At 48.1% G+C, this 23,468-nt stretch overlaps 1 protein-coding gene across 1 annotated transcript in view; it reads right to left on the reverse strand.

Moving 5' to 3' along the window:
• LOC138498440 (zinc finger protein 208-like) overlaps positions 1-23,468 on the reverse strand; it is a 460,194-nt gene that overhangs the window by 404,951 nt on the left and 31,775 nt on the right. Inside the window, exons 2-3 of the mRNA XM_069622194.1 lie at positions 20,257-20,334; positions 7,145-7,221 (exon numbers count right to left, since the gene is read on the reverse strand). The gene's annotated coding sequence lies outside the window, so the exon portion shown is untranslated. The remainder of the gene's footprint in view (positions 1-7,144; positions 7,222-20,256; positions 20,335-23,468) is intronic.

Raw genomic sequence — 23,468 nt, forward strand, 5'->3', positions numbered from 1 at the left:
CTTGTGGTCTCATCGACCGGTGAAGGAATTTATGAAGGACTGTTCCGATCATTCCCACCGGTGAAGGCTCCAGCCCCGGCGTGGGAACTCAATGTGGTGCTGACCAGGCTCATGGGGCCACCATTCGAGCCTCTACATTCGGCACCGTTGAAGTTCCTGTCATGGAAAACAGCATTTCTTGTGGCCATCACCTCTGCACGACGCGTGGGAGAGATCCAGGCCCTATACTGCAAGCCCCCGTACATGACTTTTCACGACACGAGGGTCGTGCTGAGGATGCACCCCTCCTTCATGCCCAAGGTGCCGTCGAACTTCCATCTTAACGAGCCCTTGGTGTTACCTGTTTTCTTCCCGTCACCTTCGTCGCCGGCCGAGAGGACTTTGCAATCGCTGGATGTGGCTAGAGCGCTGAAGTTCTATGTGGACCGCACGAAGTGTTTTCGGAAGACGTCACAGCTTTTTGTGAACTTTGGACCTGTGAACCATGGGAAGGCTCTCTGGAAGGCTTCCATTTCCAGATGGCTCTCCGGCTGTATCATGCACTGTCACCGGTTGGCAAACCGACCGTTGCCCAACCGTCCGAGAGCCCATTCGACCAGAGCGATCGCTGTTACTACAGTGTTCCTGTCTGGTGTGCCCCTGCTGGACATCTGCAGGGCTGCTACGTGGAGGTCGACACACACCTTCACGAGATTCTACTGCGTCGATCGGGACTCCAGGGAGGAGTCCAGGGTCGGCCAAGCATTGCTGCGCAACCTCTTCACCTAAGGTGAGCCTGGTGAGGAGGTAAGAGTTGCTTAATGTTGAGTTGTTGTATTGCTTATTATTGAGCCTGTTGCCACCTCCCATGGTTGTGCATGTGTATACTGCTATGTATTCTTATATTCATGAGCATGTGAATCCATGCCAGACCCCATGCTGGAGAAGGAACAAGTTACTTACCTGTAACTGTTGTTCTCCAGCATGGGTCTGGCATGGATTCACATGCGAACCCTCCCGCCTTCCCCTCTGCGGCTCTTCACTTGGTCATACTGCAACTTTACGTGCTACCAAATCTGAGGATGGCTGCCAGGGGAGGGGCTTAGGGAGAGGGTAGTCATTGGCTGGGGGCAGTATGACCCAGAGATCAGTGATTGGTTACTACTAGGAAAGACAGATCAGAAACGAAACTGATACTGATTTTTTCTTTACCGAGGATTCCCAGCCTGACGACTGGGAATATTCATGAGCATGTGAATCCATGCCAGACCCCATGCTGGAGAACAACAGTTACAGGTAAGTAACTTGTTCCAACTCTCTCTTCCCAAATATCTTCCCTCTCAAGCTCTTCGCTCATCTGCCTCAGTGTCAGTCGCTTCCCAAAGAAACGAGCTGGTGGTAGATCTCTCTCTCCAGCAAAGGCCTCCCTGCTTTCCTGAAACTTGAGGAGAACCATCTCTGGTTCCATAAGCACCTCAAAACCTTCCTCTTTGCTTCCGCTTTCTCTCCCTCTCTCCCCTGCTGAATTCCTGGCTGAATCTGCACTGGTCAAAACTATCTGCACTGGTCAAAACTACCTGCCCACCCTGTCTGATTCGGGCGCAAGCACCGCCAGTTGCACTCCTGCACTGCCTTCCCTGGCAACCCTGCCCCTAGGGACTGTTTCTGCCTCCCTAAAGTCCTCCTACCAGCACTTCTGTCTGAATTTACCTTGCACATGCCACCATCTGGCTGTGTTAGTATCTTATTTATTCTACTACCCCTTGTACTGCACTTTCCCCTCTCCTTCCCCCCGCACTTTCCCCTCTCCCCCCTCCCCTCCTCCCCTCCTCCCCTCCTCCCCCTCTCTCCCATGCACTTGCGCGATCTGTATGATACCGGGCCTAGCAGGATCGTTGTCTGTTGTCCCTTGATCCCCCCCGCCTCGTCGCGCCTTGAAACACTTGTGTATAGGCGCGTTATAAATGCCATATCATATCATATCATCAACCAACCTCGTCCGGAAACCGTGCCACTAACTTTACCGCGAACTAGCCTGAACTGTGTGATCTTGAGCAAAAGACTTTTGACCCATTGACTTTGACCGTAAGCATTTTCTAACTGTTGGTTTGACCTAATTTCTAATAACTTTTGTTTTTCCCTCCCTTTTAAATTGCTGGAGTGCCATTTTGCTCCCACTTCATTTTATGAGCTTAACTTGTCTGGAATTTAAGGGAAGTGGTGTGATGTATTAAAGAGTGTGATTATTTAGACTGCTTATAATAGTGCACTGTAATACAAATGAAGAGTGAAATAAATGTATATTCTTTTACTTGAAACCTTGAGTCAGTGTTTTCCTGAATCATAGTAATTGCTGTCCTTTGTGTAACTATTGATACTGCTCACTTGCTCTTGAGATAAGTCTGGCTGCTCAGCCATCGCTACCAATATAACTGTGTAGTACAGGCTTGTACCAAAGGTGAAATTGTACTATCACTTGTAGTCTTAATTGTGTGTGGTGTTCCCAAAGGGCACTGCATATAATTCTGCCTAACACAGAAGCACCTGGAAGAGAACAACCTTCTGGGCCTCAGACAGTCTGGCTTCAGAGCAAGGCAAGGAACAGAGACAGCACTCCTGGACTTAAAAATCCATATGGATGAGGCAAAGGATAAGGGCAACCTAGCCATTCTCCTGCTGTTTGACCTCTCGGCAGCATTTGACTTTGTCAACAATCACGTAACATCTGACAGCCACAGCTGCTTTCTCCACTCAGGCGACTGCCTGGGTCCGATCCTTCCTAGCAGACCGAACCACCTGGGTCTTCTCACCGTGGGCTTCAGCCCCCCCCCATCCCCATCCTCTGTGGCATCCCACAAAGTTTGTGCGTTTTACTGACCTTATACAATATCTTTACTAAGCTATTGTTCGACAGTCTTTATAGTTAGTGTATGTGACATGCAGGTCATGCTGACAACACCCAGGTTCTCATTGCCCTATCAGGCTGCTATGAAGGGGATTCCATACGGATCAACAACCTTTACCTGGAGATCCAAGCCTGCATGGCAGAACACGGCCTATGCCTAAACGACGAGAAAATGGAGCTCCTTCTCGTCGGTTCCCAACCACGGCTAAACAAATTGGACCCCTGTTACGCCTCCATCAACATAGACGGTAACCTAATCACTGTGGCCAAAGAAATCAAAACTCTTGGGGTTTATCTTGACTCCACACTCTCGCTCAAAAAGCAGGTGAACGCCACAGCCTCCTCCAAAGCTTATACAAATAAGCTCATCAATGCCCGCAAAGCCTTCCTCTCGCCCTCCAGCTCCATCACACTAGCCAGAGCGCTAGTGCTCTCATAAATTGACTACTGCAACACTCTCTTTCTTGGCACCTCAGAACGCAATTTGAACAAACTGCAGGTGTTGCAAAATAATGCCCTCAGAGCGGCTCGGAGCATCCCGCGGCATTCGCACATCTCCAGCTTCAGACAAGATGTGCACTGGATGCCCGTACGAGACAGAAACACCCTTAGATCTCTCGTGACGCCCACAAATACCTGGCAGACAAGTTCGATAAACATACCTCCACCAGGCCAACCAGAATGCTGTACTCTCACTGCCTTTCCATCCTCAAATTCTCCCCAAAAAAAGCAGGTGGCGCCAGCTTCCCGGTTCTAGCCGCCAAACAATGGAACACTATACCATTGAACCTTAGAACAGAACCTTGCTTTTGGACTTTCAGAGCAAAAACGAAGTCCTGGCTAGCCAATAAGAACTCCTCCATAGTCTGACGCTCTAATCACTGTACTATTATCCTTTGTCTGCCTCTCGACCACTATGTAACCCAGTCAACTGCACTTACTGTTGTATCTTGTATGTCTATATTTTGTTGTAACATGCTCTAAGTCTCTGGCGCCCAATTACCTTAGGGTTCGGTGCGTGGTACAAATAAAGAAACTATACTAAACTATGGGTGTAGGTCTCTGCTGTATGCCATCCCAAATGGGCATTTACTGATTTTGAGAGATTGTGTAATTCTGAAGTATATTTGTGTGGTGTTTTACAGTGCTCACTTTTAAAGAAGGCTTACATTAACTGACTGGTAAATAAATTAACAATTGCTTATCAAGAAACCCTGTTTAAGTGTTTGCTTGAATACTTGTCACTGTGAACCTCTGTGTAACTCCCCTACAGCTCACATTGACCCCTCTTGAGATAAGCCTGGCTACCCGTCCAAACTACCAACCTGTGCAGTACAGACTTATATAAAAGGTTGGGTTACTACTTCCAGGAGGTCAGGGTTGTTGTAGTGCACCCTATAGTTACTGCATACAATCTTGCCTAACAAACACTATTCCAAGGAATGTGGTGTCCTTTACTTCCCTAACACAGAACAGGGTTCCTTTACCAGTCCAACCCTTGCTCATCAGTAGCATTCCCAGAAATGCTGTGTCCTTTACTTCCCCAACACAGAGCAGGGTTCCTTTACCAGTGCAACCCTTGCTCCTCCGCAGCATTCCCAGAAATGCAGTGTCCTTTACTTCCCTAACACAGAACAGGGTTCCTTTACCAGTCCAACCCTTGCTCATCAGCAGCACTACCAGAAATCCCATGTCCTTTACTTCTCTAACACAGATGAGGGGTCCTGTACCAGTCCAACCCTTGCTCCTCAGCAGCATTCCCAGAAATGCTGTTTCCTTTACTTCCCTAACACAGAACAGGGTTCCTTTACCAGCCCAACCCTTGCTTATCAGCAGCATTCCCAGAAATGCTGTGTCCTTTACTTCCCTAACACAGAACAGGGCTCCTTTACCAGTCCAACCCTTGCTTATGGGCAGCATTCCCAGAAATGCTGTGTCCTTTACTTCCCTATCACAGAACAGGGTTCCTTTACCAGTCCAACCCTTGCTCATCAGCAGCTTTCCCAGAAATGCTGTGTCCTTTACTTCCCTAACACAGAACAGGGTTCCTTTACCAGCCCAACCCTTGCTCCTCAGCAGCACTCCCAGAAATGCTGTGCCCTTTACTTCTCTAACACAGATGAGGGGTCCTGTACCAGTCCAACCCTTGCTCCTCAGCAGCATTCCCAGAAATGCTGTGTCCTTTACTTCCCTAACACAGAACAGGGTTCCTTTACCAGCCCAACCCTTGCTTATCAGCAGCATTCCCAGAAATGCTGTGTCCTTTACTTCCCTAACACAGAACAGGGCTCCTTTACCAGTCCAACCCTTGCTCATCAGCAGCATTCCCAGAAATGCTGTGTCCTTTACTTCCCTAACACAGAACAGGGTTCCTTTACCAGTCCAACCCTTGCTTATGGGCAGCATTCCCAGAAATGCTGTGTCCTTTACTTCCCTATCACAGAACAGGGTTCCTTTACCAGTCCAACCCTTGCTCATCAGCAGCTTTCCCAGAAATGCTGTGTCCTTTACTTCCCTAACACAGAACAGGGTTCCTTTACCAGTCCAACCCTTGCACATCAGCAGCATTCCCAGAAATGCTGTGTCCTTTACTTCCCTAACACAGAACAGGGTTCCTTTACCAGCCCCGACCCTTGCTCCTAAGCAGCATTCCCAGAAATGCTGTGTCCTTTACTTCCCTAACACAGAACAGGGTTCCTTTACCAGTCCAACCCTTGCTCATCAGCAGCATTCCCAGAAATGCTGTGTCCTTTACTTCCCTAACAGAACAGGGTTCCTTTACCAGTCCAACCCTAGCTCATCAGCAGCATTCCCAGAAATGCTGTGTCCTTTACTTCCCTAACACAGAACAGGGTTCCTTTACCAGTCCAGCCCTTGCTCCTAAGCAGCATTCCCAGAAATGCTGGTTCCTTTACTTCCCTAACACAGAGCAGGGCTCCTTTACCAGTCCAACCCTTGCTCAGCAGCAGCATTCCCAGAATTGCTGTGTCCTTTACTTCCCTAACACAGAACAGGGTTCCTTTACCAGTCCAACCCTTCCTCATCAGCAGCATTCCCAGAAATGCTGCGTCCTTTACTTCCCTAACACAGAACAGGGTTCCTTTCCCAGTCCAGCCCTTGCTCAGTAGCATTCCCAGAAATGCTGTGTCCTTTACTTCTCTAACACAGAACAGGGTTCCTTTACCAGTCCAACCCATGCTCCTCAGCAGCATTCCCAGAAATGCTGTGTCCTTTACTTCCCTAACACATAACAGGGTTCCTTTAGCAGCCCAGCCCTTGCTCCTAAGCAGCATTCCCAGAAATGCTGTGTCCTTTACTTCCCTAACACAGAACAGGGTTCCTTTCCCAGTCCAGCCCTTGCTCAGTAGCATTCCCAGAAATGCTGTGTCCTTTACTTCTCTAACACAGAACAGGGTTCCTTTACCAGTCCAACCCATGCTCCTCAGCAGCATTCCCAGAAATGCTGTGTCCTTTACTTCCCTAACACATAACAGGGTTCCTTTAGCAGCCCAGCCCTTGCTCATCAGCAGCATTCCCAGAAATGCTGTGTCCTTTACTTCCCTAACACAGAACAGGGTTCCTTTCCCAGTCCAGCCCTTGCTCAGTAGCAGCATTCCCAGAAATGCTGTGTCCTTTACTTCCCTAACACAGAACAGGGTTCCTTTCCCAGTCCAGCCCTTGCTCAGTAGCAGCATTCCCAGAAATGCTGTGTCCTTTACTTCTCTAACACAGAACAGGGTTCCTTTACCAGTCCAACCCATGCTCCTCAGCAGCATTCCCAGAAATGCTGTGTCCTTTACTTCCCTAACACAGACCAGGGTTCCTTTCCCAGTCCAGCCCTTGCTCATCAGGAGTAAAACTTTGGATTGCTTTACAAGCGTGACAGAATTCCGTTAATGACACGTAGTGACACGGGTGCTTAAGCATAAAATAGATGGGTAGAAAATGAGGCGGAACTGCATCAGCTGCTCAATAATAATAGAATCTCCCCTCTGCATCTCTACAGAACGCAGTCTCACACGCCAAATGCAACAGATGTTCAGAAGTATGAAACATTTACAGCTCAGTTTCACAATTTACATACATGCTGAAAAGTGACTCCACATCTCCACATTAGTGAAACACATCACCAGGTTGTTAACAGTACAGGCTGAATAGAGCCTCTGTTGTAGGTAAATGCCGAAAGAAAACATCCTCCTTCCTCTCCCCTTCAGGACTCTCTACATAGTGCAGGTTTCAGTGAGGAGTACAGGTACATACCTTCCTTTCCCGTTGCTTCCAGTTCTTCAGCGCTCAGAAGTGGCTGTAAAGTGACATGTTGGCGCTGTATGGCTCACCTACACAAAACACCACAGCATCAGAAGTTAGTGGTCCTGATAATTACTATGTCCCACAGATCCTTTTTAATTTTGGTTGTACTTCCCCAATAAGAAAAAGAAACATTCATATATAAAAGAAGCATACAAAATAGAAACAAAAGCAACAGCAATTTAAAACCTAAACAGAACATAATATATAAAATATGCCATTAGTCCTAAAACACATAATTCATAGCCTTACTACAGCAACTTAATCAGCCCAGCTGCTTTCAACACCTTAACAGCAACAGTAACAAGGGATTCGTCCCCACTCGATATTCTTTGAAAACATTACGCGGGATCTAGCAATACATCGTTACGCGGGATCCAGCTATACATCGTTACGCGGGATCCAGCAATACATCTTTATGAACAAATCTGCCCAGCCACGTAGATCTTACTTTTGTTAAGGCAGGGCAGTGCGTAAAGCACGTCGGCGTGAAACTGAAAGTAAAATCACTGCAGCAGCCATTTCCAGCTGCTCCGGTGAAGAAAGAAGGTGAGTGCTCTTCTTTCTCTGCCTCGATCGACGGCTGTATTTCAAGCCAGAGATCGAGGCGGGTATCGTTGGATAAGGGAGATTCTCCCCTTTCCAACGATACCCATTGTGTGGCATTGCTGCTCACGGAACGGGCGCAGGGCGCGCGAACCGTGGGCAGCAATGTGACTGGATCAATGGAGATCAGTTTGTGACGCGGGGGGAGGGGCGGCTGCTTTTTTTTTTACCCCAGGGTTGTACACATATGTGCCCCCATTCTTTGGGGGCTGGGGGGGCGAGGGCTGCTTACTGTAAGCGGCCCCCTCCCCCCTGGCCCCCAAAGCATGGGGGCCCATATATAAAGACCCCTGGAGGCAGACAGGGGGCCATCTGCCCCCAGCGATGGGGGCATAAAAAAAAAACTATCGGGAGAAAAAAAAAGTGATGGGAAGGGGGGAGGGAGTTTTGGGGGCCCTAGCCACCAGGGATTTTTCGGAAATGGTGTCCTTGGAAAGGGGAGATTCTCCCCTTTCCAAGGACACCCTGTGTGACAGCATTGCTGCCCGCGGATCGGTTGCCGGGCGCTCGATGCGCGGGCAGCAATGCACACTAGACACCAGGGATGTCTTTGAATGCAGGGGGGGGGGGTTTGGTTACAGTAAGCAGCCCTCGCCCCACTCGGCCCCCAAAGCATGGGGGCACATATGTGTACAACCCTGGGGCAGATGGCTGATCATCTGCCCCCAGGGAAGGGGTCAAAATAAAAGAATAAACAATGAAAAGCACAAAAATAAAGGGAATTTTGGGTGGGAGTGGGGGGGGCACTAGCCACCAGGGATATATTTTACAGAAAAGGGGGTGGCCCTCTCCCCCTCACCCCAAGGGGAAATGGGGGCACCCCTTGTAACCCTCCCTGGGGGCAGATATCTGCTCCTAGGAAGGGGCATCTGCCCCCAGGGAGGGCTGAATGAGATGCCCACCCCTGGATTTGGTGTGGGTGGGTAGAGGGTCACCCCCATTACATTAGAAAATTACCTGGCAGTTTAGGGTGCCCCTCAGCCCGCCCCTAAAGTGTAGTGTACCTTTTCCATTTTTTTCTTTGTTTACGAAACTTGCCTTGGCTCAGAGGGGCCCATTGGTGTGCCAATCTGGCGCCGGGGTGCCCAACCCTTACTGCCCCACCCACTGGGGGGCCTGTCCCACCATTATTGGGGGCCCTCTCCCCCCCACACCAAATGGAGGGGGGGTGTACCTCACGCAGCCGTTTGTAGGAGGCCCAGGGAGGCCTGCATGAGGGGCCCCCGCCACCCATATGGGTTCCCGGTTTTCCTTGCTGGCTTCGACACCCTAGGCCCAAATCTGTAGGTTGCCCACATGAACAAAATGGTCAGTGGCGAAAGGATTGGGGTTACCAGTGGGTAACACTTTTCCTTTTGCGCCCCCGGTAGGTGCACCCACACATGTGAGGTACCCTTTTCATCGGGACACGTGTGGGGACGCGGGAAGGTAGGCCATGTGTTAGCGGTGTGTTTCGGTGGGTGGCCAGAGCGAAGAGAATTGTCTTCATTTCCAGCCAATTTCAGAGACATTTCCCTGTGTCCACTCACCGCCACAGCACAATTTGTTCATGTGGGCAACCTACAGATTTGGGCCTAGGATGTCGAAGCCAGCAAGGGAAGCAGGGAACCCCATGCATTTCCCAAAAGAGGACACCCGTGGGAATCCACAGAGGTCTGACTTGCGCAAATCGACCCAGAATCTACTACCAAGAATCCCCGGCAAATTCCAAATTTGGGGGAAAAAAATACACAATTTCCAGACATTTCACTCTACTCAACCACCGAAACACGCTGCCAACAACAGATGTCATACCCTCCCGCGTTCCCACAGGTGTCCCAACAAAAACGGTACCTCACATGTGTGGGTTCACCAATCTAGCCGCAAAGGGAAAAGGCTAACCCACTGATAACCACAAAAGGGTTTGGGGAGATAACCTATAGATTTGGGCATAGGGTGTCCAAGCCACCAAGGAAAACTGGGAACACCATGCATTTCTGAAAAGAGGGCACCAGTAGGAATCCACAGAGGTCCAACTTGCACAAAGCGGACCAGAATGTTTTACCCAGAACCCCCGACAAAGTGAAAAATGTGGGTTTTTTCAGAACATTTTGGACTTTGCTGGGGCTTCTGGGTAATACATTCTGGGCCGATTTGCGCAATGCATACCTCTGCGGATTCCCACAGGTGTCCTCTTTTCGGAAATGCATGGGGTTCCCTGTTTTCCTTGGTGGCTTGGACACCCGAGGCCCATATCTGTATGGGGTGCCGGTCGGCAGAGAGTCCGAAATTCAAGTGTCAAAACAGACCTGGGGTTACTTGTGTTTTAGGCTTTCCCCTTAGCGCCCAGGTGGGTGCACCCACACATGTGAGGTACCGTTTTCATCGGGACATCTGTGGGAACGCGGGGAAGGTATAACATTTGTTGTGTTTGTGTGGTTTTCATAACGTTTTGACCCATTTGCTGGTGCCCTTTCATTTCCCAAATGCGACCTACATGTAGTCGCTGCTTTAGGCACCATACACCTGCACAAGTCACCTACCATTGAAAAGGTCTGCATGTGCTCTTTCAAAAAATGTATGCTTGCCGTTCCTCACCACATTGGTTTTCCCGATTTACACATGCTAAGTGCGTCTGTTCAGGCCGTGAGCGTAAAACTCCTGTGTACCATGGCTCAGTGTTTGGCTTGTGGTATTGCTTGTTTTGTAAAACACTACAAAAAATGTGTGCTTTCCTAACTGCAAGAGTCGGGGGAATGTAGCGGAGCATTGCTTTTCTCAAAATTCATAGAAGCCATTGCCGTACCAAGCCAACCATGTCCAACACATACCTTTTTTTCGGTCATTTTCCCGCTTTTCCCCCAATCTATGGCATTTTCCCCTAACTAGTTGTTACCTGACCTACGCAAATCACCCCTTCCTAAACTTGGAAATTTGTCTACTTTTCAGAAATATATGCCTTTCTGTCCTCGAATTCAGCTTTCCTACCCTCCTCTTCCATTCTGTCCATGCATGTCTAATTGCCAAAAATGGCCAAAATCGCCTACCTCTCACAAAATGGTTGCTAACCACATCAAAATAATTTTTCGTTTCCACTCAACCTGTTCTTGAAAGCCAGGAGATTGGGGAATTCAGCACAGCAAACCATTCATTCCTAGCTCTTACAAGGAAAAAAACCACAGGCTTCTTTGTACATCATTTTATTCGCTTTCTTTGAAAAGACTCAAAAATGTCCCCCTTTTTGCTTATTTTCTCTCACCCCCCTACAGCAACCTAGGATTCCTGGGTGGCGGTACGACCGCCTAAATGTGGGGAAAAAAGGAGCCAAAATTGGCCGAGATACCTCATGTAACAATAAGGTTACAAGCCATTGAATGGCCACATACCGAAATCACCAAAAAAGGCCCTGGCACTGGGGGGAAATACAGCCAGCTGAGAAGCATGCAGTCTTGCATAGTCATGCAGGACTGCCACTCACAAAGGGAGCCAGCTGAGAAGCATGAAGTCATGCATAGACATGCAGGACTGCCACTCACATAGAGAGCCAGCGGAGAAGCATGAAGTCTTGCATAGTCACGCAGGACTGCCACTCACATAGGGAGCCAGCTGGGAAGCATGACGTCTTACATAATCACGCAGGACTGCCATTCACATAGGGAGCCAGCTGAGAAGCATGAAGTCATGCATAGCCATGCAGGACTGCCACTCACATAGAGAGCCAGCGGAGAAGCATGAAGTCTTGCATAGTCATGCAGGACAGCCACTCACATAGAGAGCCAGCGGAGAAGCATGAAGTCTTGCATAGTCATGCAGGACTGCCACTCACATAGGGAGCCAGCGGAGAAGCATGACGTCTTGCATAGTCACGCAGGACTGCCACTCACATAGGGAGCCAGCTGGGAAGCATGACGACTTGCATAGTCACACAGGACTGCCACTCACATAGGGAGCCAGCGGAGAAGCATGAAGTCTTGCATAGTCACGCAGGACTGCCACTCACATAGGGAGCCAGCTGGGAAGCATGAAGTCTTGCATAGTCATGCAGGACTGCCACTCACATAGGGAGCCAGCTGAGAAGCATGAAATCTTGCATAGTCACGCAGGACTGCCACTCACATAGAGAGCCAGCGGAGAAGCACGAAGTCTTGCATAGTCACGCAGGACTGCCACTCACATAGAGAGCCAGCGGAGAAGCATGAAGTCTTGCATAGTCACGCAGGACTGCCACTCACATAGGGAGCCAGCTGGGAAGCATGACGTCTTGCATAGTCACGCAGGACTGCCACTCACATAGGGAGCCAGCTGGGAAGCATGAAGTCTTGCATAGTCACGCAGGACTGCCACTCACATAGGGAGCCAGCTGGGAAGCATGACGTCTTGCATAGTCACGCAGGACTGCCATTCACATAGGGAGCCAGCTGGGAAGCATGACGTCTTGCATAGTCACGCAGGACTGCCATTCACATAGGGAGCCAGCGGAGAAGCATGAAGTCTTGCATAGTCACGCAGGACTGCCACTCACATAGAGAGCCAGCGGAGAAGCATGAAGTCTTGCATAGTCATGCAGGACTGCCACTCACATAGGGAGCCAGCTGGGAAGCATGACGTCTTGCATAGTCACGCAGGACTGCCACTCACATAGGGAGCCACTTGAGAAGCATGAAGTCATGCATAGTCATGCAGGACTGCCACTCACATAGAGAGCCAGCGGAGAAGCATGAAGTCTTGCATAGTCATGCAGGACTGCCACTGACATAGGGAGCCAGCTGGGAAGCATGACGTCTTGCATAGTCATGCAGGACTGCCATTCACATAGGGAGCCAGCTGAGAAGCATGAAATCATGCATAGTCACCGAGGACTGCCACTCACATAGGGAGCCAGCGGAGAAGCATGAAGTCTTGCATAGTCACGCAGGACTGCCACTCACATAGGGAGCCAGCTGGGAAGCATGACGTCTTGCATAGTCACGCAGGACTGCCATTCACATAGGGAGCCAGCTGAGAAGCATGACGTCTTGCATAGTCACGCAGGACTGCCATTCACATAGGGAGCCAGCTGGGAAGCATGACGTCTTGCATAGTCACGCAGGACTGCCATTCACATAGGGAGCCAGCTGGGAAGCATGACGTCTTGCATAGTCACGCAGGACTGCCATTCACATAGGGAGCCAGCGGAGAAGCATGAAGTCTTGCATAGTCACGCAGGACTGCCACTCACATAGGGAGCCAGCTGGGAAGCATGAAGTCTTGCATAGTCATGCAGGACTGCCACTCACATAGAGAGCCAGCTGAGAAGCATGACGTCTTGCATAGACATGCAGTACTGCCACTCACATAGGGAGCCAGCTGAGAAGCATGAAGTCATGCATAGTCACAGAGGACTGCCACTCACAGAGAGCCAGCTGAGAAGCATGATGTCATGCATAGTCATGCAGGACTGCAACTCACATAGAGAGCCAGCGGAGAAGCATGAAGTCTTGCATAGTCACGCAGGACTGCCACTCACATAGGGAGCCAGCGGAGAAGCATGAAGTCTTGCATAGTCACGCAGGACTGCCACTCACATAGGGAGCCAGCTGGGAAGCATGACGTCTTGCATAGTCACGCAGGACTGCCACTCACATAGGGAGCCAGCGGAGAAGCATGAAGTCTTGCATAGTCACGCAGGACTGCCACTCACATAGGGAGCCAGCTGGGAAGCATGACGTCTTGCATAGTCACGCAGGACTGCCATTCACATAGGGAGCCAGCTGAGAAGCATGAAGTCATGCATAGTCATGCAGGACTGCCACTCACATAGAGAGCCAGCGGAGAAGCATGAAGTCTTGCATAGTCATGCAGGACTGCCACTCACATAAGGAGCCAGCTGGGAAGCATGACGTCTTGCATAGTCATGCAGGACTGCCATTCACATAGAGAGCCAGCTGAGAAGCATGAAATCATGCATAGTCACCAAGGACTGCCACTCACATAGAGAGCTAGCTGAGAAGCATGAAGTCTTGCATAGTCACGCAGGACTGTCACTCACAGAGAGCCAGCTGAAAATAGCATGGAGTCATGCATAGCCACGCAGGACTGCCCCTCACACAGAGAACCACTTGGAGAAAGGACGTTGTGCATAGTCACGGAGGACTTCCACTCACATATGGAGCCAGCTGAGAAGCATGAAGTCTTGCAGTCGTCATGCAGGACTGCCATCCACATAGGGAGCCAGCTGAGAAGCATGGAGTCATGCATAGTCACACAGGACTGCCAATTGTGGGATTCGGTTTCTTCTTACTCTTCTCTGAGGCTACGGGCATTCATTTCACTCACCACTCTGGCATTTGGCCTTCTTTTTTCCCCCACTACAGAATTTGGGTTCTCCTCGCTCCCCATTCTGGGGATTGGCTCTATTTGCGAGGAACAGCATACCTGCTCACTGACGGTGGCGCTCGGAGGGCTGGTGCGCTTCTTTTTTTCTTTGGCTGGTGCGCAACTGGTTAGTCATTTCCTCGACTGGGCACAGTGCATTTGTTCTGTGGCATCTTTTGCGTCATGGTGGCTGCCCTTAGCTGCTTCCACTGGGCGGCTGCCGGTTTCTGGTGAGCCCCCGTGGGACAAATGTCAGGCAGCAGTGCTCTTCCAGAGGACTCCGTTCTCTCCTCTATTCCGGCTGTTGCAGAGCCACTTAAGCGACTAATTAACTGGGCGCCATGTCAGTCTCACTTCTGTTCTCCACTGTACTTTCCCGCAGCGTCTCCCCTCTCAGCATGCTGGTTCTGGTGTGCCCACTTTGTCTCCCGCCACACCTCATTGATGCTGTACACATTGGTTAAACGTGGTGGGGCCCGCTGAGTCTCTTCAGGTATTGGTTGTATGCTGGACACTCGTCCAGTGGGGCAGGTTGACTCCTCCGTCATTCTTTATGGGAGATTTGGCTTCTGGTCCTGAATGTGCCCAATCAGCCATGTCTAAAGGGTGTATATGGTTACTGCACCAGTCAACCCCTAAATGCCCCATGGAGGTATTAACAAGGGGTAGGGTGTGATTGGTGTCCCTGGTGGGCTCTCTGGCCCATAAGAAGGGTGGAGGAGGGAAATCACCTCTAGAGGTTACCCCTTAGACTGTACCTTAGGAGTTAAGTGTAGTGGGCTCACATCCCTAGTCGCAATGGGGTGGTTCCTCCTTTGAGAGAGGTGCAATGTCCCTGGATTCGTCGCTGTTAGGACAGATTTTCTAAGGTCCAACTAAAGGCTTCATAAAACAATATCTGAGGCAGTACAACACTCCACTCTTCATATAAGCCTGTACCACCTGAGAACATTTGGTAGCATAGACAGAGCAGCCAGGCTTATATTGGAGAGAGAGGGCGGTAGCTTGGTACAAAGAAATGGTAGCATATATATGGTCCAAGAAAGAAAGCCTATGCATTGTAAAATAAATTAAAGGGTGTATTTAAATACAAGTAGACCAAGATACATCTTGGGATAAGTAAGTACTATCACAAATCATATAAACACAATTATAAAAAACAACTCAATACAAACCAAAGTAGAACCTTATTAAGAATAGCAATGAGCAGTTCAAGGTGGGTCAAACCCATAACACATTCAGAACGGCACTCAGCTATTATTAGGGAGTAAAACCACAGTAGTTAGATTTTTAGAATACCATAACTAATTCAAGGGCAGCAGACCCTATTGGCCAGAAGAAATTCAGTAAGAGAATCACCCAATTAGCCCAACACTTGTTACAGGTCTACCTTGCAACATATGTAACTTTCTTCTTTCAAGAATGGATACAGTTACACAGCAAGGTTACCTTTAGGAACACAGTTCAGAGGGACTAGCTTGACTAGTAGTGGCTCGCGCCCACACTGACCGCAGTAAAATTATGCTAATGACAGCTCCACTACTTTAGTACTGGCTTGCACCGGTAATACACACAGTCAAATGATTAGTACTGGCTTGCACCGGTAATACGCACAGTCAAATGATTAGTACTGCCTTGCACCGGTAATACGCACAGTCAAATGATTAGTACTGGCTTGCACCGGTAATACGCACAGTCAAATGATTAGTACTGGCTTGCACCGGTAATACGCACAGTCAAATGACAGTTCAGTTGTAAGGAGGAAAAGGGGTGATGCAATGCTAGTATCCACCATCGGCGTTTAAACTATTACACTACGTCTAAGCATAGGAATAGACAGAATAACCAATGATAACCCAACAAGCAACAAGAAATGGTAAAAAAAAAGAAGGAACCCACCATTCTAGCAGAATGGTGGCCCTCCTGTGCATTACTGCAGCCGATTGTGATGAAAGTGAGTGCGGATGAGGACAAAGCTTTAAATCACATCTCAATCCATCCACTTCTCTTTTATTGAAGATAAATACCTCGCCCCTTAATGAGTAGACATACCAGTATTTGAAAGAGCACCCTAGAAATCTCAATTTACATTTCTGCATGTAAATAGCGTACAAAAGGAAAGATGTATATTCAACATGCAGGTTTGCCAAGTACCCTTCAATTGTATTAATGTGTAAAAATGCACATTTTTCATTTTCAATAGGCAGCGTAATATGGGAAAAATTAGTAGCAGTTAAAATCCCTTTCCCTTGTGTGCCTTAGCGCTAGGAGCAAGACTCTGCTCGGTGATAGGACCAGACTCTGCTCAGCGCTAGGAGCAAGACTCTGCTCAGCGCTAGGAGCAAGACTCTGCTCGCCGCTAGGAGCAAGACTCTGCTCGGCGCTAGGACCAGGGGATGACTTCAATTGCATTATTTGGCTCCCCTTCTATGCTAACACAGAAAAGGACTCGGGGATCTCTCAATATACACACCATGGGGGGTCTAGAATTATACAAATGCTTCTGAAATATTTACTAGTTGCCCCAAGATGCACAGTAAATGGATATACACCACCCTTCAGATACGCCCCCAGCATTCAAAAAGTGATGGTATTGAATCAGTTCCCCTCCTGTGACTGTTAGGTAAGATTGATTTTGATTTAGTGATAAATATTCCTGAACCGTATCAACCCCAGGACGTTTTCCTGGACTTTGGGTATTTTTCCCTTCTTCCTAAGGGAGTGAGAGCAGTCTTTTACTCTTTTTATGGGTGACCTTTTTATGTCTCTCTACAGTGTGCGATTGGAGTTTGTTTATTATAGCTTTGGACTGACTAATGTACTACGGAAGCACACAGCATTGAAATGCAGTGGCTTCCTTTATTATTTCTTGGGTGAACTACAGCTCCCAAGAAGTAAAGTTGGATTCCCATCCCCTTTACAATGATTTTAGTGAGTCAACACACACAGCATTATGTGGAGTGCTGGGGGAAGACAACGTAACCCCTTTCTTAGTTGCCTGGTAACATTTTTGGTACCAATGCAAATTTAACTAGCCGGTGGCAGGGTAACTACTTTTAGCCATTGTGAATGTGCACTCAGGGTAAACCAAATATTCCGATGTGGATGCGTCTGCTTTAAAACGTCAGCATTCAAGTTAATGCAGCTTTGACGATTCATTGACCAGTACAAGGCCATCGACATCGGGATTTCCATACACTTCGGGATTTTATCGAAACTGATAGAAATGTATAATTTATTTCTATTTTAAAATTGGTTTGATCATTTCTATTTCATTGATAAAAAGTCCTTCTGCGCAAACCTGTACGTCAGTTGTCCCAAAAGTGGAGGGAGGTTGTAGGGAATCAGCGCTGTCAAATTGGCAGTTCCCCAGGTTAATAAAAAAAATGTTTTTTAAAATCACTTTGTTAAATAAATAAAAGTGTGTTCATATGATCTGGGGCGAGTTGAACATTATGCAGACTAAAATGTTGCACGACTAATCTAACGTCCAAATGCATGCAGCATGGACATGGGCCAGGACATGCAGGTGTAACCTGACCAACGGGCAAAAAGCACCCACGGATTAGGTGGTTGAAGGACAGTTCAAGCAGTGATGCGAGTAGGAGATAAGTAAGGTGGGGGGGCCAGGTACAATGGATGTGGATGGCATTTGCTGGTATAGTGAGGTGCCAGAAGGGCCACAAGACTAACAGTCCACAAGGGTCAGGAGGAACACTGGGTAGGAAAGGAGATCACAAGAAAGATAAAAAGAAAGTACCAAACTGAAGTGGGAGGGGCAGCAGCTGGAAGTCAGGCAGGCGGATGCCCGGCATACATTTACTGTACGCCATCACTGCAGTGAAGCTCTGTTGTCCCCCATCTGGGGAAGCTGCCAACAACTCAACTCAGGGTACTGGTGCTACCCAGGTGCCATCATAAGAACACCGGCCACCCGTTCCGACAGGCGCTTGCGAAGCATGGACGCTGTGACTCTCCATCTTTGGTCTTGGAGGATCTAGATGGTGGATTCCATCAAAGATGGTTTGGGAACTCTCCAACCCCAAGAGAAAAACCATGGGTTCTGCGAACCTGTAAGCAAGGCCAGAACGAGGTTGGCTAAAATTTGTTGAACAATTTTATTGGTTAGACTTCTGTTTTCACAAGCTTGAAAAGCAGACTCTGCTTTTCAGTGACGGCCCTTGTGAGTTTTTCATCACAAATGGATACCCGGCGCGGGAGTGAAGTGGAGAACACTTGGGAGAACTAGAACCACACGGACCCACAGGTACTTTTAGTTGTCTCTTACACCTAGCCCCACGAGAGGGGGGAGGGGCAGGTGAAACAAAGACCCAAGCCTTCATGCCCATGACGAAATTACATTTAAAGACTAGAGGGCTGGCTTTGAGGTGGACCCACGCACACCCCAATGTGCCTGGTGCCTGGAGCCTCCCCTTGAGTTCATCTCCAGAGCAGGAGTTAGGCGTTGAGGGCGTTAGGCAGAGTACACCAGATAACAGACCAAAGCAATAGCAGAATAGTGAATGCAGAAACCACCCAGAAGTTCATCCGACGGGTCTACAGCGTTGTGGGGCAAAGAGGAGAGGGAGGATAAAAGCTGAATCAGTGCCACAATAGTCCTGATGGACTGCAAAATGGCAGCAGGACTATTTAAGCCCTCGGACGTGTCCTTCTGAATTTTCAGCACCCGAAATTGAAAGAGAAATGTCTTAAGCAATCGAGGGCATTATTGATGCATTCAAAACAGGATGACAAGTTAAAAGAAGGAATGTGGAACCAGGAAGGGAGGTGGTGCAAGAAAGCAAGGAGACACAACAAACAGATAATAGCACAGTACCTAACCCAAGTCAGACAACTCCTATAGCCTGCTAGGGGCTACAGCGCAGATCATGGCCAGAAGGAGAGAAGTGTTGCTAGTCATTTGGGGGTTATTACCAAGGAAGGTCAGAACTTGTAATACAACTGGCCCATGCGTGCTCTGCCATGCAGCTGGTGACTGAAGTAACTGAGCAAACAGGGTCACCCGCAAACCCCTGAAAAGAACACAGAATTACTGTTAGGTGGGCTGGATTAGTGATGTTCTTGCATACTGGCAATGCACTTTTACTGCTTCAATAAAGTTTCTTTTTAAAAGAAAGAAAATTACCCACATTTGGCGAATCCCGTTTTACCACTGGCTCATATTATGAGGGGGGTTTTTCCCAGCATAAAGTGAAAGTATTGGTCTGTGGGCTACTAGGGTCAAGTCCTTGTGTCAACAGTGTCAAGGAACCATGGTAAAGAGGAATGGAGAGACGAGTCATCCCAGCCTGGTACTGGGCCCCTTTGGAAACCTTGCATAAGACAGACAAGCAGAGAAGACCCTTCCTTTAGGTCAGGAGTAGAGCAGGCACATGGAATCTATGAGGTAACCACCATATACCTTTCTACCCACCGCAGTGAGTACCCTCAGGGCACAGAATCAAATTACTTCGCTGCATCAAGGAATGCAGCAACCAGGGGTGAGGATGGGGATCTACTAGGTGTTACCCCATTATGGGTCTTGGTGGGCAAGAATGGGGGTACGTTAGCATCATGTGTGGCCCTTTTCCAGCGTGGTCCTTGTGGAGAAGGTAGAGCTTCAATCAACACTGCACATTCCCATCCAAGATGGCAGCCAGAGCAAGACACCTTGCCCCGTCCTAGAATGTGGCACAATGCAGGCATCGGCAATGGCAACGTAAGAGCCCCAGCACTTTTTGCTGGACTTGTGGAATCCTATCCCATGTTCCCAAGTGGGAACCTTTTTCCCCAGTCGTCCTTTCTATTGCTTGTTTGATGGGTGTCCTTTTTATTCTATCCTATCCTATAACTTCTGGGCATGGGCATTTAGTATTCTAACACAGAGCACATTCTGTGCAGTGTCGCTGGGGATGATTTTCTCTGCTTTACCTTGTGTGAACTACTGTTGCCAAGGTTAGAAAGGCTTTTTGAATCCTCTCTACCTGTTATATAAGGGGTTCTGCACACCCCACCTTATGTGGTGTGCTGAGGAGATGCATAGCATCCCCTTTCTCACTGCTCCTGTAACATATCTGTTGCAGTGACAAGTTTACTATTATGGCTCGTGGCAGAATTTTACTTACTCGCAGGCTGTGAAACCAGCCGGGAAATGCACAGAAGGGTCACCATTCAACTTGTTTCAGGAACAATATTACCTTCATCTGTAACAAAACCAAGAAAATCCTGTTTTAATATGTAGAACATTAGCATACATTTCAGGATATCTACAATGCTAGATTAGGATTGCTTTGCCCATAGTAAGGACATCATCATTCACCTGGAGCATTACCTAAGACAATGTCCAGAAATGTAGAGATATCCTTGAAAACACCACCAATAGACAGCAATTCAGACTGCAGTACGCACACTCCAGAGAACAAAAAGAAATAGCAAGGAAGTAAAATTAGGGGTGTGAAGTACTCATTCATATAAGTCAAGTCCATAAAGGAATATGTACCTAACCGTATCTCCTATTGTATCAACCCTCTAAACTGAAGGTCTTCACCAATCACACATTCCGATGCAACTGTAAAACCGTACATGTATTACGGTAAATATATAGAACCTTGATTGACAGCAATTGCGATATGTGGGAAAAAATGAAATAATACCCAGACTCGCCGCCTAAAAGGATAGGTATACACACACACGTGGGATGTTCTGACACTATCGTGGATAGACTAGTTCTCCATCAAGACCTCCAACCATAGATCTGAAGAGTTCAAAAATATAATTCAGATCCCAATAATGTGCCCAAATGGTAGAAAGGCTAAAATAATCCTTCATTAGGAGTAAGGTGATTCCACTAGTAGCGTGAATGCTTACCTTAACGATTCGAAATTCAAAGTCAGACTCTCAGCGTCTTGGAGCATGAAAGCCGGCATGTCCAAGACGGCCGCCCTTTATGGTGCACACCTAATGGCGCCATTATGCTGACACACGATGGTGTCAAATGTCAATAAACAATTTGAATTTATGCCCCAAAGTAAATAGGTTATAGACAGGCATGTAAATCTTCCAGGAGGCAGACAAAGAACCCAGTATATGTCACTAACATGTGCCGTCCCACGTGATCCAGTCAGTATGGTATGCATCCTATCTATCGTATGGCAACCCCTTTTAAAGATGTCGCCGGATGCATATTTATGTGCATATATGTAACGAGGGCTCAACGATTTGGGACAAGATGAATGCATCCATCTGCAAACTCTTCTTCACTGCTGAGGTATTGTGTGGCTGAGTGCAATACTTAAAAGACTTGTGTAGCTCCTGTGTGACCGAGTGGGCGATTGGTGCGTTTGTCCATACCGTTCACCCAGGCCTAATGCTGGAACGCACAAGCAAAGGAAAAAGCATAATGCCTGCAAACACAAGTGTAATGCAGTCAAGCATTATTCAAACAAATGTATTAAAGCAAAAGTGTGGATATAAATGATAGCAGCAATGGGCAAATCAGACAAAAGTGCAAAGTCAATGCAAGAATGTTAGCTAGATGTTATTTTAATCAATGCAAATATGTCATTCCCAAACAAATTCTACCATAGTCTAGCCCTGCGTGGGTGACCATGTATCAGTCTTAGACAACCCTAGACAATCTCCTAGGGGGGTGTGGATCACTATGCCCCCCCGGCTTTTGCATCTCAGGGCCTATGTGCACTGTGTTACTCCTAAATTACTCCTAACAACATACTCCGATCTTACTCCAAAGGACACATTAACATAAGACACAAAGAAAACACATGAATCAATTCAAACAATAGAAACACTTTTATTCATACATAACAATGCATGATGCAAGGCACTACTATAATGCACCTTTTATGCTTTTGGTGCAAATCTACCATGCAATAACTATAACCCTTACAAGCTACTAATGAAATCTAATTGCCACACCATTCCTCTCCATTCCACACCATACTTCACTCTCTCTCCCTCTTTTCAGCAATACTCCCCTTTCCAGCTCTGTGTCTCTCCTCTCCCACTAATTTCTGCAACCAGTCAGTCAGTGTCAGGGCCAGGCCTCTCTCTCAAGATCTGGTCACTCGAACTGCCTCAAGCCTCTGCCAAGCTCATCGCTCTCTCCCACGCTGGTCTGCCAAGGCTGCATCAATTCCACACCAAACGCCTCTTGATCTCATGCCAACCAGACGTCTCTCTCTCATCGAACTCCATCTACATCTAAAACTCCAATCTCCTCACCTCTGGTTATACTATTCAATGACGTAAACATAACCACCCGCATGCAACACATTTTGAGGCACTATGGTGAATAAAGTATCAGTCACGGAAATCCCAATGTCTTTAATCTTTACATGCTAGTCAAAATTGTTTGTTTCACCACTACGAGATCTAATCTCCCTCTCGTATCAACCCACCACCTTGCTGGTTGTCCTCCTATCCCCCCTTTCACAGGCTATTGGTGTCAGCACTGCACGTGGTACACAGATAACCACATGCAGAGAGCCCTATTGAGTTTCAACCCCTCTCCCTCCCAGACAAGGTATCACACGATCACCTGTCCACATCCAGGCAACCCAAGATACAACCCCCCCCATTCTGTGTGGGAGCTTCTCACACCATCACTTCTCAGTACAAAACTTGGACCAAGTGCCTCTAGTGGTGGGTTCGCCCCTTGCCCTTTGGTTATATTCGCATAGATGGGACCACCGAGCAGGACACAGGGCATCCATTTTCTGTACCCCCTTTCGACTCCATCTTGGTAACTAGGCCTCACTGCGATAGTACAAAATGCATCTCTCCCCTTTGTCCGCCGCCGTAGCTCGGATCACATGGCCCCCACCCTCGTCCCCATACCAACTGGAAAACTCTGCGGCTCCATTCTCACGCTGAGGCCGGAGCTGCTTGCAACAAATAATGAATGTAACACATCCCTTTTCCTGCGAGATCACTGTCCTGCATGTGAACCGACATGAGCCAAGCACATAGCTCGTCCATCCCCACAAAAGTGTCCTTGCCCTCCTACCCTCGCCAGTCAAAACTTATTGCCATTCTAATCATGTGTCCTTGCAAGGCATCCCTTTCATGTGCCAGACTGCCAACCTCGCTATGAAGCCCACCCAACAGACCCCCCCAGCTAACATTAGAGCCCTGTGCAGTATATCGTGCCCAATACTAACAAGTGCCACATGCCTGAGATTCTTGTGAGACTAACCCTATAGTTCAATGACAGTATTATAGTGGTCAAGGCCCTTAAACCTGTGACCTGTGTAACCCAAATGTGTAGATGGTGTAAACCCTTGAGCGATTTGTATAACCACATGATACACTACTGAGA

The sequence above is a fragment of the Ambystoma mexicanum genome, chromosome 5q (genome assembly GCF_040938575.1).
Source record: "Ambystoma mexicanum isolate Mex_15411 chromosome 5q, UKY_AmexF1_1, whole genome shotgun sequence".
NCBI lineage: Eukaryota > Metazoa > Chordata > Amphibia > Caudata > Ambystomatidae > Ambystoma > Ambystoma mexicanum.